Below are 20009 nucleotides of genomic sequence, written 5' to 3'. Positions count from 1 at the left end.
AGTTAGTGTGTGGAACTGTATCCCAGTGAGAGTCAGTGTGTGTGGAACTGTACCCCAGTGAGAGTCAGTGTGTGTGGAACCCAAACGTCAGTGAAAGTCAGTGTGTGTGGGACCCATACCCCAGTGAGAGTCAGTGTGTGTGGGACCCGTACCCCAGTGAGAGTCAGTTTGTGTGGGACCTATACCCTAGTGAGAGTCAGTGTGTGTGGAACCTGTACCCCAATGAGAGTCAGTGTGTGGAACCCGTACCCCAGTGAGAGTCAGTGTGTGTGGGACCCGTACCCCAGTGAGAGTCAATGTGTGTGGGACCCGTACCCCAGTGAGAGTCAGTATGTGTGGAACCCGTACCCCAGTGAGAGTCAGTATGTGTGGAACCCGTTCTCCAGTGAGAGTCAGCGTGTGTGGTACCCATACCCCAGTGAGAGTCAGCGTGTGTGGAACCCGTACTCCAGTGAGAGTCAGGGTGTTTGGAACCTGTACCCCAGTGAGAGTCAGTGTGTGTGGGACCTATACCCCAGTGAGAGTCAGTGTGTGTGTAAACTGTACCCCAATGAGAGTCAGTGTGTGGAACTGTATCCCAGTGAGAGTCAGTGTGTGTGGAACTGTACCCCAGTGAGAGTCAGTGTGTGTGGGACCCGTACCCCAGTGAGAGTCAGTGTGTGTGGGACCTATACCCCAGTGAGAGTCAGTGTGTGTGGAACTGTACCCCAGTGAGAGTCAGTGTGTGGGACCTATACCCCAGTGAGAGTCAGTGTGTGTGGAACCCAAACGTAAGTGAGAGTCAGTGTGTGTGGAACCTGTACTCCAATGCGAGTCAGTGTGTGGAACTGTATCCCAGTGAGAGTCAGTGTGTGTGGAACTGTACCCCTGTGAGACTCAGTGTGTGTGGGACCCGTACACCACTGAGAGTCAGTGTGTGTGGAACCTGTACCCCAGTGAGAATCAGTTTGTGTGGAACCTGTACCCCAGTGAGAGTCAGTGTGTTTGGAACCCGTACCCCAGTGAGAGTCAGTGTGTGTGAGACCCGTACCCCAGTGAGAGTCAGTGTGTGTGGAACCCGTACCCCAGTCAGAGTCAGTGTGTGGGACCCGTACCCCAGTGAGAGTCAGTGTGTGTGGAACCTGTACTCCCATGAGAGTCAGTGTGTGGAACTGTATCCCAGTGAGAGTCAGTGTGTGTGGAACTGTACCCCAGTGAGAGTCAGTGTGTGTGGGACCCGTACACCAGTGAGAGTCAGTGTGTGTGGAACCTGTACCCCAGTGAGAATCAGTGTGTGTGGAACCTGTACCCCAGTGAGAGTCATTATGTGTGGAACCCGTACCCCAGTGAGAGTCAGTGTGTGTGGGACCCGTACCCCAGTGACAGTCAGTGTGTGTGGAACCCGTACTCCAGTGAGAGTCAGTGTGTGTGGGACCCGTACACCAGTGAGAGTTAGTGTGTGTGGAACCTGTACCCCAGTGAGAATCAGTGTGTGTGGAACCCGTACCACAGTGAGAGTCAGTGTGTGTGGGACCCATACCCCAGTGGGAGTCAGTGTGTGTGGGACCTATACCCCAGTGAGAGTCACTGTGTGTGGGACCTACACCCCAGTGAGAGTCAGTGTGTGTGGAACCTGTACCCCAATGAGAGTCAGCGTGTGGAACTGTATCCCAGTGAGAGTCAGTGTGTGTGGAACTGTACCCCAGTGAGAGTCAGTGTGTGTGGGACCCGTACACCAGTGAGAGTCAGTGTGTGTGGAACCTGTACCCCAGTGAGAATCAGTATGTGTGGAACCCGTACCCCAGTGAGAGTCAGTGTGTGTGGGACCCATCTCCCAGTGAGAGTCAGTGTGAGCGGAACCCGTACCCCACTGAGAGTCAGTGTGTGTGGAACCCAAACGTCAGTGAGAGTCGGTGTGTGTGGAACCCATATCCCAATGAGAGTCAGTGTGTGTGGTACCCGTACCCCAGTGAGAATCAGTGTGTGTGGAACCTGTACCCCAGTGAGAGTCGGTGTGAGCGGAACCCGTACCCCAGTGAGAGTCAGTGTGTGTGGAACCCAAACGTCAGTGAGAGTCGGTGTGTGTGGAACCCATATCCCAATGAGAGTCAGTGTGTGTGGAACCCGTACCCCAATGAGAGTCAGTGTGTGTGGAACTGTACCGCAGTGAGAGTCAGTGTGTGTGGAACTGTACACCAGTTGGAGTCAGTGTGTGTGGAATCTGTACCCAAGTGAGAGTTAGTGTGTGTGAAACCCGTACCCCAGTGAGAGTCACTGTGTGTGGGACCCGTACCCCAGTGAGAGTCAGTGTGTGTGGGACCCGTACCCCAATGAGAGTCAGTGTGTGTGGAACCCATACCCCAGTGAGAGTCGGTGTGTGTGGAACCCGTAACCCAATGAGAGTCAGTGTGTGTGTAACTGTACACCAGTTGGAGTCAGTGTGTGTGGAACCCATATCCCAGTGAGAGACAGTGTGTGTGGAACCCGTACCCCAGTGATAGTCAGTGTGTGTGGAACCCATATCCCAGTGAGAGACAGTGTGTGTGGAACCCGAACCTCAGTGAGAGTCATTATGTGTGGAACCCATACCCCAGAGAGAGTCAGTGTGTGTGGAACTGTACACCAGTTGGAGTCAGTGTGTGTGGAATCTGTACCCAAGTGAGAGTCAGTGTGTGTGGAACCCGTACCCCAGTGCGAGTCACTGTGTGTGGGACCCGTACCCCAGTGAGAGTCAGTCTGTGTGGAACCTGTACCCCAGTGAAAGTCAGTGTGTGTGGTACCCATATCCCAGTGAGAGACAGTGTGTGTGGAACCCAAACCTCAGTGAGAGTCATTATGTTTGGAACCCATACCCCAGTGAAAGTCAGTGTGTGTGGAACCCATACCCCAGTGAGAGTCACTGTGTGTGGGACCCGTACCCCAGTGAGAGTCAGTGTGTGTGGGACCCATACCCCAGTGAGAGTCACTGTGTGTGGGACCCGTACCCCAGTGAGAGTCAGTGTGTGTGGGACCCATACCCCAGTGAGAGTCACTGTGTGTGGGACCCGTACCCCAGTGAGAGTCAGTGTGTGTGGGACCCATACCCCAGTGAGAGTCAGTGTGTGTGGGACCTATACCCCAGTGAGAGTCAGTGTGTGTGTAAACTGTACCCCAATGAGAGTCAGTGTGTGGAACTGTATCCCAGTGAGAGTCAGTGTGTGTGGAACCCAAACGTCAGTGAGAGTCAGTGTGTGTGGGACCCATACCCCAGTGAGAGTCAGTGTGTGTGGGACCCGTACCCCATTGAGAGTCAGTGTGTGTGGAACCCAAACGTCAGTGAGAGTCAGTGTGTGTGGGACCCATACCCCAGTGAGAGTCAGTGTGTGTGGGACCCGTACCCCAGTGAGAGTCAGTGTGTGTGGGACCTATAGCCCAGTGAGAGTCAGTGTGTGTGGAACCTGTACCCCAATGAGAGTCAGTGTGTGGAACCCGTACCCCAGTGTGAGTCAGTGTGTGTGGGACCCGTACCCCAGTGAGAGTCAGTGTGTGTGGGACCCGTACCCCAGTGAGAGTCAGTATGTGTGGAACCCGTACCCCAGTGAGAGTTAGTGTGTGTGGGACCCGTACCCCAGTGAGAGTCAGTATGTGTGGAACCCGTACTCCAGTGAGAGTCAGTGTGTGTGTGGAACCCGTACCCCAGTAGGAGTCAGTGTGTGTGGAACCCGTCCCCCAGTGAGAGTCAGTGTGTGTGGAACCTGTACCCCAATGAGAGTTAGTGTGTGGAACTGTATCCCAGTGAGAGTCAGTGTGTGTGGAACTGTACCCCAGTGAGAGTCAGTGTGTGTGGAACCCAAACGTCAGTGAAAGTCAGTGTGTGTGGGACCCATACCCCAGTGAGAGTCAGTGTGTGTGGGACCCGTACCCCAGTGAGAGTCAGTTTGTGTGGGACCTATACCCTAGTGAGAGTCAGTGTGTGTGGAACCTGTACCCCAATGAGAGTCAGTGTGTGGAACCCGTACCCCAGTGAGAGTCAGTGTGTGTGGGACCCGTACCCCAGTGAGAGTCAATGTGTGTGGGACCCGTACCCCAGTGAGAGTCAGTATGTGTGGAACCCGTACCCCAGTGAGAGTCAGTATGTGTGGAACCCGTTCTCCAGTGAGAGTCAGCGTGTGTGGTACCCATACCCCAGTGAGAGTCAGCGTGTGTGGAACCCGTACTCCAGTGAGAGTCAGGGTGTTTGGAACCTGTACCCCAGTGAGAGTCAGTGTGTGTGGGACCTATACCCCAGTGAGAGTCAGTGTGTGTGTAAACTGTACCCCAATGAGAGTCAGTGTGTGGAACTGTATCCCAGTGAGAGTCAGTGTGTGTGGAACTGTACCCCAGTGAGAGTCAGTGTATGTGGGACCCGTACCCCAGTGAGAGTCAGTGTGTGTGGGACCTATACCCCAGTGAGAGTCACTGTGTGTGGGACCTACACCCCAGTGAGAGTCAGTGTGTGTGGAACCTGTACCCCAATGAGAGTCAGCGTGTGGAACTGTATCCCAGTGAGAGTCAGTGTGTGTGGAACTGTACCCCAGTGAGAGTCAGTGTGTGTGGGACCCGTACACCAGTGAGAGTCAGTGTGTGTGGAACCTGTACCCCAGTGAGAATCAGTGTGTGTGGAACCCGTACCCCAGTGAGAGTCAGTGTGTGTGGGACCCATCTCCCAGTGAGAGTCAGTGTGAGCGGAACCCGTATCCCAGTGAGAGTTCGTGTGTGTGGTACCCGTACCCCAGTGAGAATCAGTGTGTGTGGAACCTGTACCCCAGTGAGAGTCGGTGTGAGCGGAACCTGTACCCCAGTGAGAGTCAGTGTGTGTGGAACCCAAACGTCAGTGAGAGTCAGTGTGTGTGGGACCTATACCCCAGTGAGAGTCAGTGTGTGTGTAAACTGTACCCCAATGAGAGTCAGTGTGTGGAACTGTATCCCAGTGAGAGTCAGTGTGTGTGGAACCCAAACGTCAGTGAGAGTCAGTGTGTGTGGGACCCATACCCCAGTGAGAGTCAGTGTGTGTGGGACCCGTACCCCATTGAGAGTCAGTGTGTGTGGAACCCAAACGTCAGTGAGAGTCAGTGTGTGTGGGACCCATACCCCAGTGAGAGTCAGTGTGTGTGGGACCCGTACCCCAGTGAGAGTCAGTGTGTGTGGGACCTATAGCCCAGTGAGAGTCAGTGTGTGTGGAACCTGTACCCCAATGAGAGTCAGTGTGTGGAACCCGTACCCCAGTGTGAGTCAGTGTGTGTGGGACCCGTACCCCAGTGAGAGTCAGTGTGTGTGGGACCCGTACCCCAGTGAGAGTCAGTATGTGTGGAACCCGTACCCCAGTGAGAGTTAGTGTGTGTGGGACCCGTACCCCAGTGAGAGTCAGTATGTGTGGAACCCGTACTCCAGTGAGAGTCAGTGTGTATGTGGAACCCGTACCCCAGTAGGAGTCAGTGTGTGTGGAACCCGTCCCCCAGTGAGAGTCAGTGTGTGTGGAACCTGTACCCCAATGAGAGTTAGTGTGTGGAACTGTATCCCAGTGAGAGTCAGTGTGTGTGGAACTGTACCCCAGTGAGAGTCAGTGTGTGTGGAACCCAAACGTCAGTGAAAGTCAGTGTGTGTGGGACCCATACCCCAGTGAGAGTCAGTGTGTGTGGGACCCGTACCCCAGTGAGAGTCAGTTTGTGTGGGACCTATACCCTAGTGAGAGTCAGTGTGTGTGGAACCTGTACCCCAATGAGAGTCAGTGTGTGGAACCCGTACCCCAGTGAGAGTCAGTGTGTGTGGGACCCGTACCCCAGTGAGAGTCAGTGTGTGTGGGACCCGTACCCCAGTGAGAGTCCGTATGTGTGGAACCCGTACCCCAGTGAGAGTCAGTATGTGTGGAACCCGTTCTCCAGTGAGAGTCAGCGTGTGTGGTACCCATACCCCAGTGAGAGTCAGCGTGTGTGGAACCCGTACTCCAGTGAGAGTCAGGGTGTTTGGAACCTGTACCCCAGTGAGAGTCAGTGTGTGTGGGACCTATACTCCAGTGAGAGTCAGTGTGTGTGTAAACTGTACCCCAATGAGAGTCAGTGTGTGGAACTGTATCCCAGTGAGAGACAGTGTGTGTGGAACTGTACCCCAGTGAGAGTCAGTGTGTGTGGGACCCGTACCCCAGTGAGAGTCAGTGTGTGTGGGACCTATACCCCAGTGAGAGTCAGTGTGTGTGGAACTGTACCCCAGTGAGAGTCAGTGTGTGGGACCTATACCCCAGTGAGAGTCAGTGTGTGTGGAACCCAAACGTAAGTGAGAGTCAGTGTGTGTGGAACCTGTACTCCAATGCGAGTCAGTGTGTGGAACTGTATCCCAGTGAGAGTCAGTGTGTGTGGAACTGTACCCCTGTGAGACTCAGTGTGTGTGGGACCCGTACACCACTGAGAGTCAGTGTGTGTGGAACCTGTACCCCAGTGAGAATCAGTTTGTGTGGAACCTGTACCCCAGTGAGAGTCAGTGTGTTTGGAACCCGTACCCCAGTGAGAGTCAGTGTGTGTGAGACCCGTACCCCAGTGAGAGTCAGTGTGTGTGGAACCCGTACCCCAGTCAGAGTCAGTGTGTGGGACCCGTACCCCAGTGAGAGTCAGTGTGTGTGGAACCTGTACTCCCATGAGAGTCAGTGTGTGGAACTGTATCCCAGTGAGAGTCAGTGTGTGTGGAACTGTACCCCAGTGAGAGTCAGTGTGTGTGGGACCCGTACACCAGTGAGAGTCAGTGTGTGTGGAACCTGTACCCCAGTGAGAATCAGTGTGTGTGGAACCTGTACCCCAGTGAGAGTCATTATGTGTGGAACCCGTACCCCAGTGAGAGTCAGTGTGTGTGGGACCCGTACCCCAGTGACAGTCAGTGTGTGTGGAACCCGTACTCCAGTGAGAGTCAGTGTGTGTGGGACCCGTACACCAGTGAGAGTCAGTGTGTGTGGAACCTGTACCCCAGTGAGAATCAGTGTGTGTGGAACCCGTACCTCAGTGAGAGTCAGTGTGTGTGGGACCCATACCCCAGTGGGAGTCAGTGTGTGTGGGACCTATACCCCAGTGAGAGTCACTGTGTGTGGGACCTATACCCCAGTGAGAGTCAGTGTGTGTGGAACCTGTACCCCAATGAGAGTCAGCGTGTGGAACTGTATCCCAGTGAGAGTCAGTGTGTGTGGAACTGTACCCCAGTGAGAGTCAGTGTGTGTGGGACCCGTACACCAGTGAGAGTCAGTGTGTGTGGAACCTGTACCCCAGTGAGAATCAGTGTGTGTGGAACCCGTACCCCAGTGAGAGTCAGTGTGTGTGGGACCCATCTCCCAGTGAGAGTCAGTGTGAGCGGAACCCGTATCCCAGTGAGAGTTCGTGTGTGTGGTACCCGTACCCCAGTGAGAATCAGTGTGTGTGGAACCTGTACCCCAGTGAGAGTCGGTGTGAGCGGAACCTGTACCCCAGTGAGAGTCAGTGTGTGTGGAACCCAAACGTCAGTGAGAGTCGGTGTGTGTGGAACCCATATCCCAATGAGAGTCAGTGTGTGTGGAATCTGTACCCAAGTGAGAGTCAGTGTGTGTGGAACCCGTACCCCAGTGAGAGTCACTGTGTGTGGGACCCGTACCCCAGTGAGAGTCAGTGTGTGTGGGACCCGTACCCCAATGAGAGTCAGTGTGTGTGGAACCCATACCCCAGTGAGAGTCGGTGTGTGTGGAACCCGTACCCCAATGAGAGTCAGTGTGTGTGGAACTGTACACCAGTTGGAGTCAGTGTGTGTGGAATCTGTAACCAAGTGAGAGTCAGTGTGTGTGGAACCCGTACCCCAGTGAGAGTCACTGTGTGTGGGACCCGTACCCCAGTGAGAGTCAGTGTGTGTGGAACCCATATCCCAGTGAGAGACTGTGTGTGTGGAACCCGAACCTCAGTGAGAGTCATTATGTGTGGAACCCATACCCCAGTGAAAGTCAGTGTGTGTGGAACCCATACCCCAGAGAGAGTCAGTGTGTGTGGGACCCGTACCCCAGTGGGAGTCAGCGTGTGTGGAACCCATACCCCAGTGATAGTCAGTGTGTGTGGAACCCGTACCCCAGTGAGAGTCAGTGTGTGTTGAACCCGTACCCCAGTGAGAGTCAGTGTGTGTGGGACCCATATTCCAGTGAGAGTCAGTGTGTGTGGGACCTATACCCCAGAGAGAGTCAGTGTGTGTGGAACCTGTACCCCAATGAGAGTCAGTGTGTGGAACTGTATCCCAGTGAGAGTCAGTGTGTGTGGAACTGTACCCCAGTGAGAGTCAGTGTGTGGAACTGTATCACAGTGAGAGTCAGTGTGTGTGGAACTGTACCCCAGTGAGAGTCAGTGTGTGTGGAACCCAAACGTCAGTGAGAGTCAGTGTGTGTGGGACCCATACCCCAGTGAGAGTCAGTGTGTGTGGGACCCGCACCCCAGTGAGAGTCAGTGTGTGTGGGACCCGTACCCCAGTGAGATTCAGTGTGTGTGGGACCTATACCCCAGTGAGAGTCAGTGTGTGTGGTACCTGTACCCCAATGAGAGTCAGTGTGTGGAACCCGTACACCAGTGAGAGTCAGTGTGTGTGGGACCCGTACCCCAGTGACAGTCAGTGTGTGTGGGACCCGTACCCCAGTGAGAGTCAGTATGTGTGGAACCCGTACTCCAGTGAGAGTCCGCGTGTGTGGTACCCATACCCCAGTGAGAGTCAGCGTGTGTGGAAACCGTACCCCAGTGTGAGTCAGGGTGTTTGGAACCTGTACCACAGTGAGAGTCAGTGTGTGTGGGACCTATACCCCAGTGAGAGTCAGTGAGTGTGGAAGAGTGTGGAACTGTACCCCAGTGAGAGTCAGTGTGTGTGGGACCCATGTCCCAGTGAGAGTCAGTGTGAGCGGAACCCGTACCCCATTGAGAGTTCGTGTGTGTGGTACCCATACTCCAGTGAGAGTCAGTTTGAGCGGAACCCGTACCCCAGTGAGAGTCAGTGTGTGTGGAACCCAAAACGCAGTGAGAGTCACTTTGTGTGGAACCCGTACCCCAGTGAGAGTCAGTGTGTGTGGAACCCGTACCCCAGTGAGAGTCAGTGTGTGTGGGACCCGTACCCCAGTGAAAGTCAGTGTGTGTGGAACCCATACCCCAGAGAGAGTCAGTGTGTGTGGACCCGTACCCCAGTGAGAGTCAGTGTGTGTGGGACCCGTACCCCAGTGAAAGTCAGTGTGTGTGGAACCCATACCCCAGTGAGAGTCAGTGTGTGTGGGACCCGTACCCCAGTGAGAGTCAGTGTGTGTGGGACCCGTACCCCAGTGAGAGTCAGTGTGTGTGGGACCCGTACCCCAGTGAGAGTCACTGTGTGTGGGAGCCGTACCCCAGTGAGAGTCACTGTGTGTGGGACCCGTACCCCAGTGAGAGTCACTGTGTGTGGGACCCGTTCCCCAGTGAGAGTCACTGTGTGTGGGACCCGTACCCCAGTGAGAGTCACTGTGTGTGGGACCCGTACCCCAGTGAGAGTCAATGTGTGTTGGAGAGGAACGGACTGTTGATTTGGATCATAGACAGGGCCTTGATCAGTAGCTCCCCTGAGATGGTGCTGCCACCTGTTGACCATTAAGAAAATGCAGACATTGATAAATCGTAGAATCTCTCCAGTGCAGAAGGAGGCCATTCGGCCCATCGAGTCTGCACCGACCACAATCCCACCCAGGCCCCATCCCCGTAACCCCACATAATTACCTTGCAAATCCCCCTGACACTAAGGGGCAATTTAACCTGTCCAATCCGCTAATCCGCACATCTTTTGGACTGCGGGAGGAAACCGGAGCACCCGGAGGAAACCCGCGCAGACACGGGGAGACTGTGCAGACTCCACACAGACAGCGACCCGAGCCGGGAATCGAACCCGGGTGTCTCACGCTGTGAGGCAGTGGTGCTAACCACTGCGCCGCCGAGCCTGACATGAAAATACATAAATGATTTGTGTCATGTGAATTAAAAAGCGTGTTTTACATAATAAGGTGTCCATGAGGAAAATGCAACGAGATAATTACTGCTGAATAGAGCTATAACTACACGCTGATCACTGTCACTGAAACCCATATTAAGGCACAGTATTTTACAATGACTGAGGTCTCGAAAACAGGATAATTTCTTCACAAACTGGGTATGAAGGGAGGTGGGGGACAGTGTGCACGAGATGTGCAAAACCTTTAATATATCCACACTGACCTATCCACAATCAGTTTGTAAATTTGTGGGCGAAAGATGTGCAGGTTAGGTGGATTGGCCATGCTAAATTGCCCCTTAGTGTCCAAAGATGTTCAGATCAGGGGGAGCAGCGGGATAAAAGTGTGGGGCTGCAGGAACAGGGCATGGGTAAGATGTTCTGACGGAGGGTTAGTGCAGACTTAATGGGCCGAATGGCCTCCTGCTGCACTGTAGGGATTCTATTCTATGTAAGCTCCTCACTCCCAGCCTCTTCGGGTCTGAGTGGATAAATGCATCGCCTGGTACGGTTCCTACATTGGTTTCATCTTTATGCCAGATGGTTGATTGCCGTCTTGTGCTGTCCTTCCACACTGGGTCACGTCCAGCCCATTATGTCCATCCTCCATCTCCTCCTAGGCTTCCCTCTCCTTTACTTTCCATTGAATCTTCCCTTCAGCAACGACCTCTGCCTTCTGCCTGCAGTCAGAAGATTCTATCTTCCTCCTTTTGATGTTCGGCACTCATTTCCTCTTTCCTTCAGCCTTTTCCAGCGCTTCCTCATTAATCTGTCTGTCTGTGTAGCTTATTATAATGTCCTGACTCTGTTCGGGGGTTGTGGGTTTTAACAGAAAGAAAAGAACGTGGACTGCACGTGTTGATTCAAACGGACACACAACAGGCTTTATTGACAAGCTGCTCTCTGAACAAAAACTGAAAGTAAAATGGTGCAAACACCCTAATGACATCATCATCAAATCATGTGATCAGCTCTTGAAGTAACCTGCAACCCTTTTAAATATATAACAGTTGTGCAGAACATCTCGTTTATGTCCTTATCTTGAATATAAACAACAAATTAGAAGCAGGAGTGGGCCACTCAGCCCATCGAGCCTGCCCCCCCATTCAATACCATCATGGCTGATCTGATTGTAGCCTCAACCTGACATTCCCGCCTACCCCCAATAACCTTTCATCCCCTTGTTTATCAAGAATCTATCCAGCTCTGCCTCAAAAATATTCTCTGCTCCCACTGTCTTTTGAGGAAAAATGTTCCAGAGACTCACCGCCCGCTGACAGAAATAATTTCTCTTCATCTTCTTATTTTCAACAGTGACCCTTAGTTCTAGATTCTTCCATGAGAAGAAACATCCTCTCCATATCCACCCTGTTAATACCCCTCAGGGTGTTAAAGTTTTCAATCAAGTCGCCTCTTACTCTTCCTGGGGCAGCACGGTGGTTAGCACAGCTGCCTCACAGCGCCAGGGACCTGGATTCGATTCCTGGCCTTGGGTCACTGTCTGTGTGGAGTTTGTACGTTCTCTCCGTGTCTGCGTGCGTTTCTTCCGGGTGCTCCGGTTTCCTCCCACAGTCTGAAAGACGTGCTGGTTAGGGTGCATTGACCCAAACAGGCGCCGGAGTGTGGCGACTAGAGGAATTTCACAATATATTCATTGCAGTGTTAGTAAGACCAGAAGACATAAGACATAGGAGCAGAATTAGGCCACTCGGCCCATCGAGTCTGCTCCATCATTCAATCATGGCTGATATTTTTCTCATCCCCATTCTCCTGCCTTTTCCCCATAACCCCTGATCCCCTTATTCATCAATTCATGTAAGCCTTACTTGTGACTAATAAATAAACTTTGAGTTTGAATAAACTCCAGCGGATACAAGCCTAGCCTGTCCAACCTTTCCTTAACCCACCCATTCCTGATATTAGTCTGGTGAACCTTCTCTGATCTGCTTCCAATGCATTTCCTTGAATGTGGAGTCCAATACTATACACACTATCCCAGATGTGTTCTCAACAGTGCCCTGCACAACTCAAGAAAAACCTCCCTACCTTTGCAATCAACACATTCAGTTTATCAATAATCTTGAGGCAGCACGGTAGCACAGTGGTTAACACTGCTGCCTCACTGCGTCAGGGACGTGGGTTCAATTCCTGGCTTGGGTCACTGTCTGTGCAGAGTTTGCACATTCTCCCCCTGTGTCTGCATGGGGTTCCTTTGGGTGCTCTGGTTTCCTCCCACATACTACAGATGTGCAGCTTAGGGGGATTGGCTGTGGTAAATTGTCCCTTAGTGTTAGGGGGATTAGTAGGGAAAATACGTGGGGTTGCAGGGAAAGGGTCTGGGTGGGATTGTTGTCGGTGCAGACTCAATGGGCCGAATGGCCAGTGGTTAGCACGGCTGCCCTCACAGTGCCAGGGACCTGGGTTCGATTCCTGGCTTGGGGTCACTGTCTGTGTGGAGTTTGCACGTTCTCCCCGTGTCTGCGTGGGTTTCCTCCGGGTGCTTCGGTTTCCTCCCACAGTCTGAAAGACGCGCTGGTTAGGGTGCATTGACCTGAACAGGCGCCGGAGTGTGGCGACCTGGGGAATTTCACAGTAACTTCATTGCAGTGATAATGTAAGCCTTACTTGTGACTAATAAATAAACTTTAACTTTATTTTCTTCGATGTTTACAGCTCCTTTATGCAGATGCAGGTTGTCTTGGCTAATTCACATTGACAGCTCCTGGGATAATCTGTCCCAAAGGAGGTGAACCTTCTCACTTTTGTTTCCCGGACTTGCCCATTAATTCCATTTTTCACTTCCGGGGCTGTGTAAGTTCAGACTCCATTCCCCACCTGTTTTAACTCATTGTTTATAGAGAGTGGCCCTCTGACTTATTATTGTCACATGTACTAATATACAGTGAAAAGTATTGTTTCTTACGCGCTATACAGACAAAGCATACCGTTCATAGAGAAGGAAAGGAGAGGGTGCAGAATGTAGTGTTACAGTCACAGCTAGGGTGTAGAGAAAGATCAACTTCATACGAGGTAGGTCCATTCAAAAGTCTGACGGCAGCAGGGAAGAAGCTGTTCTTGAGTCGGTTGGTGCGTGACCTCAGACTTTTGTATCTTTTAGCCGACAGAAGAAGGTGGGAGAAAGAATGTCCGGGGTGCGTGGGGTCCTTAATTATGCCGGCTGCTTTGCCGAGGCAGGGGGAAGTGTAGACAGAGTCAATGGTTGGGAGGCTGGTTTGCGTGATGGACTGGGCTACGTAGGGTAATATAGCAGATTTTTCAATTTACTACTTCCCCAACAAAGAGTCAAATACCACCGCCCATCCCCCACCTCCCTGTCCCCCCCCCGCCCCCCCCCCCCCACCCCCACCGACTGGATCGGAGGGGCAAGAGAGGGAAGGAATTGATGACCTCTGTAACAACTTGTCTATTAAACTTTCGCTGGACGGACAGTTCCTGAGTGCAGCCACAAGAGGGCAGGTGTGCTCCAATATCTGCTCAGCTTCAACCTCCAGTCAATCACTTCAGTCAGTCTAACAACAACATTGCATTTATATGGCGCCTGTTTTAATTTCACAGGAGCGAACGGGAGCGCAAGTTGATGGCAAACCACGTAAAACCAACGATCTGAAAAAATGGCCAAATGCTCAATCAAGGAGGTAGGTTTTAAGCAGTGTCTTAAATGAGGGAAGCGAGGTAGAGAGAGTGAGAGTTTAAAGTTTATTTATTAGTGTCACAAGTAGGCTTACATTAACACCGCAATGAAGTTACTGTGAAAATCCCCTAGTCGCCACACTCCTGTTCGGGTACACTGAGGGAGAATTTCGCATTGCTAATGCACCCTAACCAGCACGTCCTCCGGACTGTGGGAGGAAACCGGAGCACCCGGAGGAAACCCCCGCAGACACGGGGAGAATGTGCAAACACCACACAGACAGTGACCCAAGCCGGGAATCGAACCCTGGTCCCTGGCACTATGAGGTGGCAGTGCTAACCACTGTGCCACTGTACAGAGAGAGATGGAGAGATTTAGGGATGGAATTCCAGAGCTTGGAGCCCCAGGCACGGCTGCCAATGGCGGAGAGATTGAAATCAGGGAAGTGTCAGAAGCCAGAATTCCAGGTGTGTGGGAATCTCGGAGGGCTGTGGGGCTGGAGGAGGTTACAGAGGTGGAGGGTGTGATGCGGGGTGGGGGGGGGGGCGTTGCGTGGGGGTGAGGCCATGGAGGGATTTGGAGATAACTATACTAATGTTTAAAACTGAGGCGTTCAGTACGGGAGCCAATGCGGTTAGCGCTGCTGCCTCTTGGTGCCAGGGACCCAGCTTCGATTCCCAGCTTGGGTCACTGTCTGTGTGGAGTTTGCACATTCTCCCCGTGTCTGCGTAAGTTTCCTCCGGGTGCTCCGGTTTCCTCCCACACTCCAAAGATGTGCAGGTTAGGCGGATTGGCTGCGCTAAATTGCCCCTTAGTGTCAAAGAACTAGCTGGGGTAAATACATGGGGTTATGAGGATAGGGCCTGGGCAGGGTTGTGATTGGTGCAGATTCGATGGGCTAAATGGCCTCCTTCTGCTCTGTAGGGATTCTATGACTTCAAGTAGTTTTTTTATGAGTCACAAGTTGTCTTAAATTAACACTGCAATGAGGTTACTGCGAAAATCTCTATATCGGCCGTTCTTTCACTGTCGCTGGGTCAGATTCCCGGAACTCCCTCCCTAACAGCACTGTGGTTGTACCTACACAACAGGGACTGCAGCGGGTTCAAGAAGGCAGCTCACCGCCACCTTCTCAAGGGGCAATTAGGGAGAGGGCAATAGATGCTGGGCCCAGCCAGCAACGCCCACATCCTGTTAAAGAAGAAATAACAGGAGTGTTTTGGTTAATGTCGATTGTGTGGTGAGTGTAAGATGGGAACCCAGCCAGGTATGGGTTGGAAAATGGTCAGGCTGGGAGGGAGAAGGGCATGAACGGGGTGGGGGGGTGGGGATGGGGGTTGCAGGGTGGGAGCTGGTTACAGCAGCAGATGAGTGGAGATTCCGGGAGGTGGGGGAGCCGGGGGTGGTGGTGGGGGGAGGGGGGGGGGGTGGTTGGAAACAGCGACTGTCGCTCATTTGCCCAAACCTGTGTATGCACAACACCCTGCAGTAAGATCGATCCCGATTGGCTAGAGGTTCCTGGCCAACCTTCCAGCAGCAATTTGAATTGACCCGGGACCTGGCGTCAGCCTCAGAGGGACCGCACTCTCCCCTCAGAGCGAGAGGGGGGAGGGGGTCATGGCCTCACCTCGCGCTCGGGCCAAACACACAATCTGGGACGGTGCAGGGCTGGGGGAGTGCCACACTGCCAGCGACGTCGTCTGGCGGAGGAGGCCCTAAACCGAGGCGGAAGTGAGAGGTCCCATGGTGCTCGTGTTTCAAAGGAAAAGCAAAGAGAATTCTCCCTGGTCCCCTGACCCGGAAATTAATCCCTTCACCAATCGCCACAAGTACAGATGATCTCATTGTGGGAGATTTCTGCGCCCAAATTGGCAACCGCATCGCCTATTTTACAACACTGAGTATCCCATTGGCTGGAACACGCTTTGAGATGGATGGTGGCTGTGAAAGGCACTACAGAATCATTGAGTAGAATTATAGAATCCCCGCAGTGCAGAATAGGCCCATCGAGTCTGCACCGACTCGCTTACAGAGTATCTTACCCAGGCCCTCTCCCCTGCCCTATCCCTGTAACCCCACACATATAGCATGGCTAATCCAACTAACCTTCACATCTTTCAGACTGTGGGAGGAAACCGGAGCACCCGGAGGAAACCCACGCCAGACACGGGGAGAATGTGCAGATTCCACACAGACAGTCACCCAAGCCGGGAATCGAACCCAAGGTCCCTGCGCTGTGAGGCAGCAGCGCTAACCTCTGCGCCACCGTTCCGTCTGTACAAATTAATGTATTTACTTTTTAGTCTCACAGCTTTGGTCACAGACAATGATGCGCTAAAGTTTCCGGATCTTTCCTGTTCATTGCTTGCCTTGATTTCCTCCCACACTCCAAAGACGTGCAGGTTAGGTGGATTGGCTAAATTGCCTCTTAAGATCAGGGGCATTAGCAGGGTAAATACCCGGGGTTACGGGGATAGGGCCTGGGTATGATTGTTCTCAGTACAGGCTCAATGGGCTGAATGGCCTCTTTTTGCCCTGTGAACCTCCAATCTCCAGCACAGAACTCACTGTCAGTCACTGGCAAACAGTGAACAAGAAATGGGACCCACTGGAGACAGTGACCCACTGGAGGGGACATGGGTCAAGTCAGGAAGTGGGGAGTGTGGAAGCATCCACTGTTCTGGTTAAGAAAGAACTTCCCCCATATTCTGTGTCCACTGCTGTCTCCTGTTCTCATGCTTCAGGACTGCCATTTCATATCTGCTTACGTCTGTAATTTGCTGTGTTTCTTTTGGCACTTTGTCTCTGCTGGCTGAGGGAGAACAATGGAGGCCTAGCTATCCCAGCATGCACAGCAGTTGTGAAAGCTCTCTATTTGCTGGCCTGTCCTACACAATACCATCTCCGCTGAAAGTGCTGCTTCTTGCTGGGGTGAAAAGATCTTCACCAGTTGGCTCAGTCCCTGCTGCCCATTTGCCAGCCTCGTCAGTGTCAGCCAGCTATTTGGCCACAGTAGGAGTCACAGTCAAACCTGATCACCATCACCACTGGAGGACTTTACAGCCATGATGTGGAGATGCCGGCATTGGACTGGGGTAAACACAGTAAGAAGTTTAACAACACCAGGTTAAAGTCCAACAGGTTTATTTGTGTGGCTTGTGTGGCTTTTGCTACCAAATAAACCTGTTGGACTTTAACCTGGTGTTGTTAAACTTCTTACGGACTTTACAGCCCCAGTTTCAAGTCTTGCCAGATTGTGTTCAGGAGCAGGAACCGTGACGGATTATTCCTGCTTCACAGATATGGGGACGCTTTGGGACGAGGCAGGGCAGGAAACCATACCGTCCCAGACCGCAACCGGCTCTGGTCACCACGCTTTAGGAAAGGTGTGAGGGTTCCGTGAGTGGGTGCGGAGGGTGAGACTGTACAAGTCAATATAAATAGGGGATAGCGGGGACATTGGGGTGTGTGGGGGGGAGACTGAACAAGTCAGAATCATAGAATCCTTACAGTGCAGAAGGAGGCCATTCAGCTCATCGGGTCTGCACTGACCAGAACCCACCCAGGCCCTATTCCCGTAACCCCATGTATTTACCCTGCTAATCCCCCTGACAATAAGGGGCAATTTAGCATGGCCAATCCTCCTCACCTGCACATCTTGGGACACGAAGGGGCAATTTAGCACAGCCAATCTGCCTAATCTATACATCTTTGGACTGTGGGAGGAAACCCACGCAGATACGGGGAGAATGCGCAAACTCCACACAGACAGTGACCCAAGCCGGGAATCGAACCCGGGTCCCTGGTGCTGTGAGGCAGCGGTGCTAACCACTGTGCCACCGTGCCGCCTGTGAGCTAATCTAGTCAGTTCCAATCCTCCCAGTCTGTGCCCCAAATCCTGCTAATTGCCCGCGCTTTCCCCCTAACTCTGAAATTTGGGCAGCACGGTGACACAGTGGGTTAGCACTGCCGCCTCACACATGTTGGTGCAGGCTTGGAGGGCCGAAGGGCCTGTTCCTGTGCTCTATTGTTCTTTGTTGGACTTTAACTTGGTGTTGTGAGACTTCTTACTGTGCTTACCCCAGTCCAACACCGGCATCTCCACATCATGGCCTCACAGCATCAGGGACCTGGGTTCGATTCCCGGCCTTGGGTCACTGTCTGTGTGGAGGCTGCACGTTCTCCCCGTGTCTGCGTGGGTTTCCTCCCACATTCTGAAAGACGTGCTGGTTAGGGTGCATTGACCCAAACAGGCGCCGAAGTGTGGCAACTAGAGGAATTTTCACAGTAACTTCATTGCAGTGTTAATGTAAGCCGACTTGTGACACTAATAAATAAACTGTAAACTTGATTTCCTTTAATTGCCTATCTAATTATTCACCGTCTCGGTTTCCAGCACCCTTGTGGGCGGCCCTCGCTGGGTAAAAATGTTCTTGCTCACATTCACCCGCCGCCCCCCCCCCCCGACACCCACCCTCCACCCACCCTCCACCCACCCTCCACCCACCCGACACACACCCCGACACCCACCCTCCACCCACCCCTCCACCCACCCCGACACCCACCCCGACACCCACCCTCCACCCACCCTGACACCCACCCTCCACCCGCCCCCCCGACACCCACCCTGACACCCACCCTCCACCCACCCCCCCCGACAACCACCCTGACACCCACCCTTCACCCAGACACCCACCCTGACACCCACCCTCCACCCGCCCCGACACCCACCCTCCACCCAGACACCCACCCTCCACCCGCCCCGCCCCGACACCCACCCTCCACCCGCCCCCCCCGACACCCACCCTCCACCCACCCGCCCCTCCACCCACCCTCCACCCGCCCCGACACCCACCCTCCACCCGCCCCCCCCGACACCCACCCTCCACCCGCCCCACCCCGACACCCACCCTCCACCCGCCCCGACACCCACCCTCCACCCGCCCCCCCCGACACCCACCCTCCACCCACCCGCCCCCGACACCCACCCTCCACCCGCCCCCCCCCCGACACCCACCCTCCACCCGCCCCCCCCGACACCCACCCTCCACCCGCCCCGACACCCACCCTCCACCCGCCCCCCCCGACACCCACCCTCCACCCACCCGCCCCCGACACCCACCCTCCACCCACCCGCCCCCGACACCCACCCTCCACCCGCCCCCCCCGACACCCACCCTCCACCCGCCCCCCCCGACACCCACCCTCCACCCCCCTCCCCCCCCGACACCCACCCTCCACCCACCCCCCCCCGACACCCACCCTCCATCCACCCCCCCGACACCCACCCTCCACCCGCCCCCCCGACACCCACCCTCCACCCGCCCCCCCCGACACCCACACTCCACCCACCCACCCCCGACACCCACCCTCCACCCACCCCACCCCGACACCCATCCTCCACCCACCCCGACACCCACCCTCCAAACACCCCACCCCAACACCCACCCTCCACCCACCCCACCCCGACACCCACCCTCCACCCGCCCCACCCCTCCACCCACCCCCCCGACACCCACCCTCCACCCTCCCCCCCGACACCCACCCTCCACCCACCCCACCCCAACACCCCCCCCACCACAACACCCCCATATCTCTTACCCCAAACCATAAACCTGTGCACCCTTTCCCCCAATAGGAGCAGTGTTTCTTTGCTGATGCTTATTCAATCTGTCATTACCTCGTGCAGCTCAGTCCAATTTCCCCCTCACGCTCCTTCGCTCCAAGAACAACCTCAGTTTCTCCAGTTTCAACCCTAACCATGGAGCTAAATTCCCCTCACCATTCCTCCGGGTGCTCCGGTTTCCTCCCACAGTCCAAAGATGTGCAGGTTACGTGGATTGGCCATGATAAATTGCCCCTTAGTGTCAGGGGGATTAGCAGGGTAAATGTGGGGTTACGGGGATAGGGCCTGGTTGGGATTGTGGTCAGCGCAGTCTCGATGGGCCAAATGGCCTCCTTCTGCACTGTGGGGATTCTATTAAACCAGCTTGGTTGCGATAGGCTGAATACTCTTCTTTTGTCACTCCGAGACAGCATATCACAGACCCAGCAGGGGGTGGACAGTAACGGGTGATAAACACATTGGGGGCAAACTGAGACTGATCGGAAATGTTAAAGAACTTCAGGGAAGAGGTATCAGGCACCAGGAGGTTTTGTTGGTTCATTCCGCTGAATACTTGTTACCCGTCACTGACCTTCCCACTGAGAGATGTCTGCGCCGTAAGTGCGTACTGGAGCATTGAACACACGAGAGAAACCTGATCCAATCACTTCTTTTTAATCACATCGTAAAAACAAACTGGGTGGCGCAGTGGGTTAGCACTGCAGCCTCACAGCGCCAGGGACCCGGGTTCGATTCCCAGCTCGGGTCACT

The sequence above is a fragment of the Mustelus asterias genome, chromosome 24 (genome assembly GCF_964213995.1).
Source record: "Mustelus asterias chromosome 24, sMusAst1.hap1.1, whole genome shotgun sequence".
Classification (NCBI taxonomy): domain Eukaryota; kingdom Metazoa; phylum Chordata; class Chondrichthyes; order Carcharhiniformes; family Triakidae; genus Mustelus; species Mustelus asterias.
Note: the sequence above shows the minus strand (reverse complement) of the source record.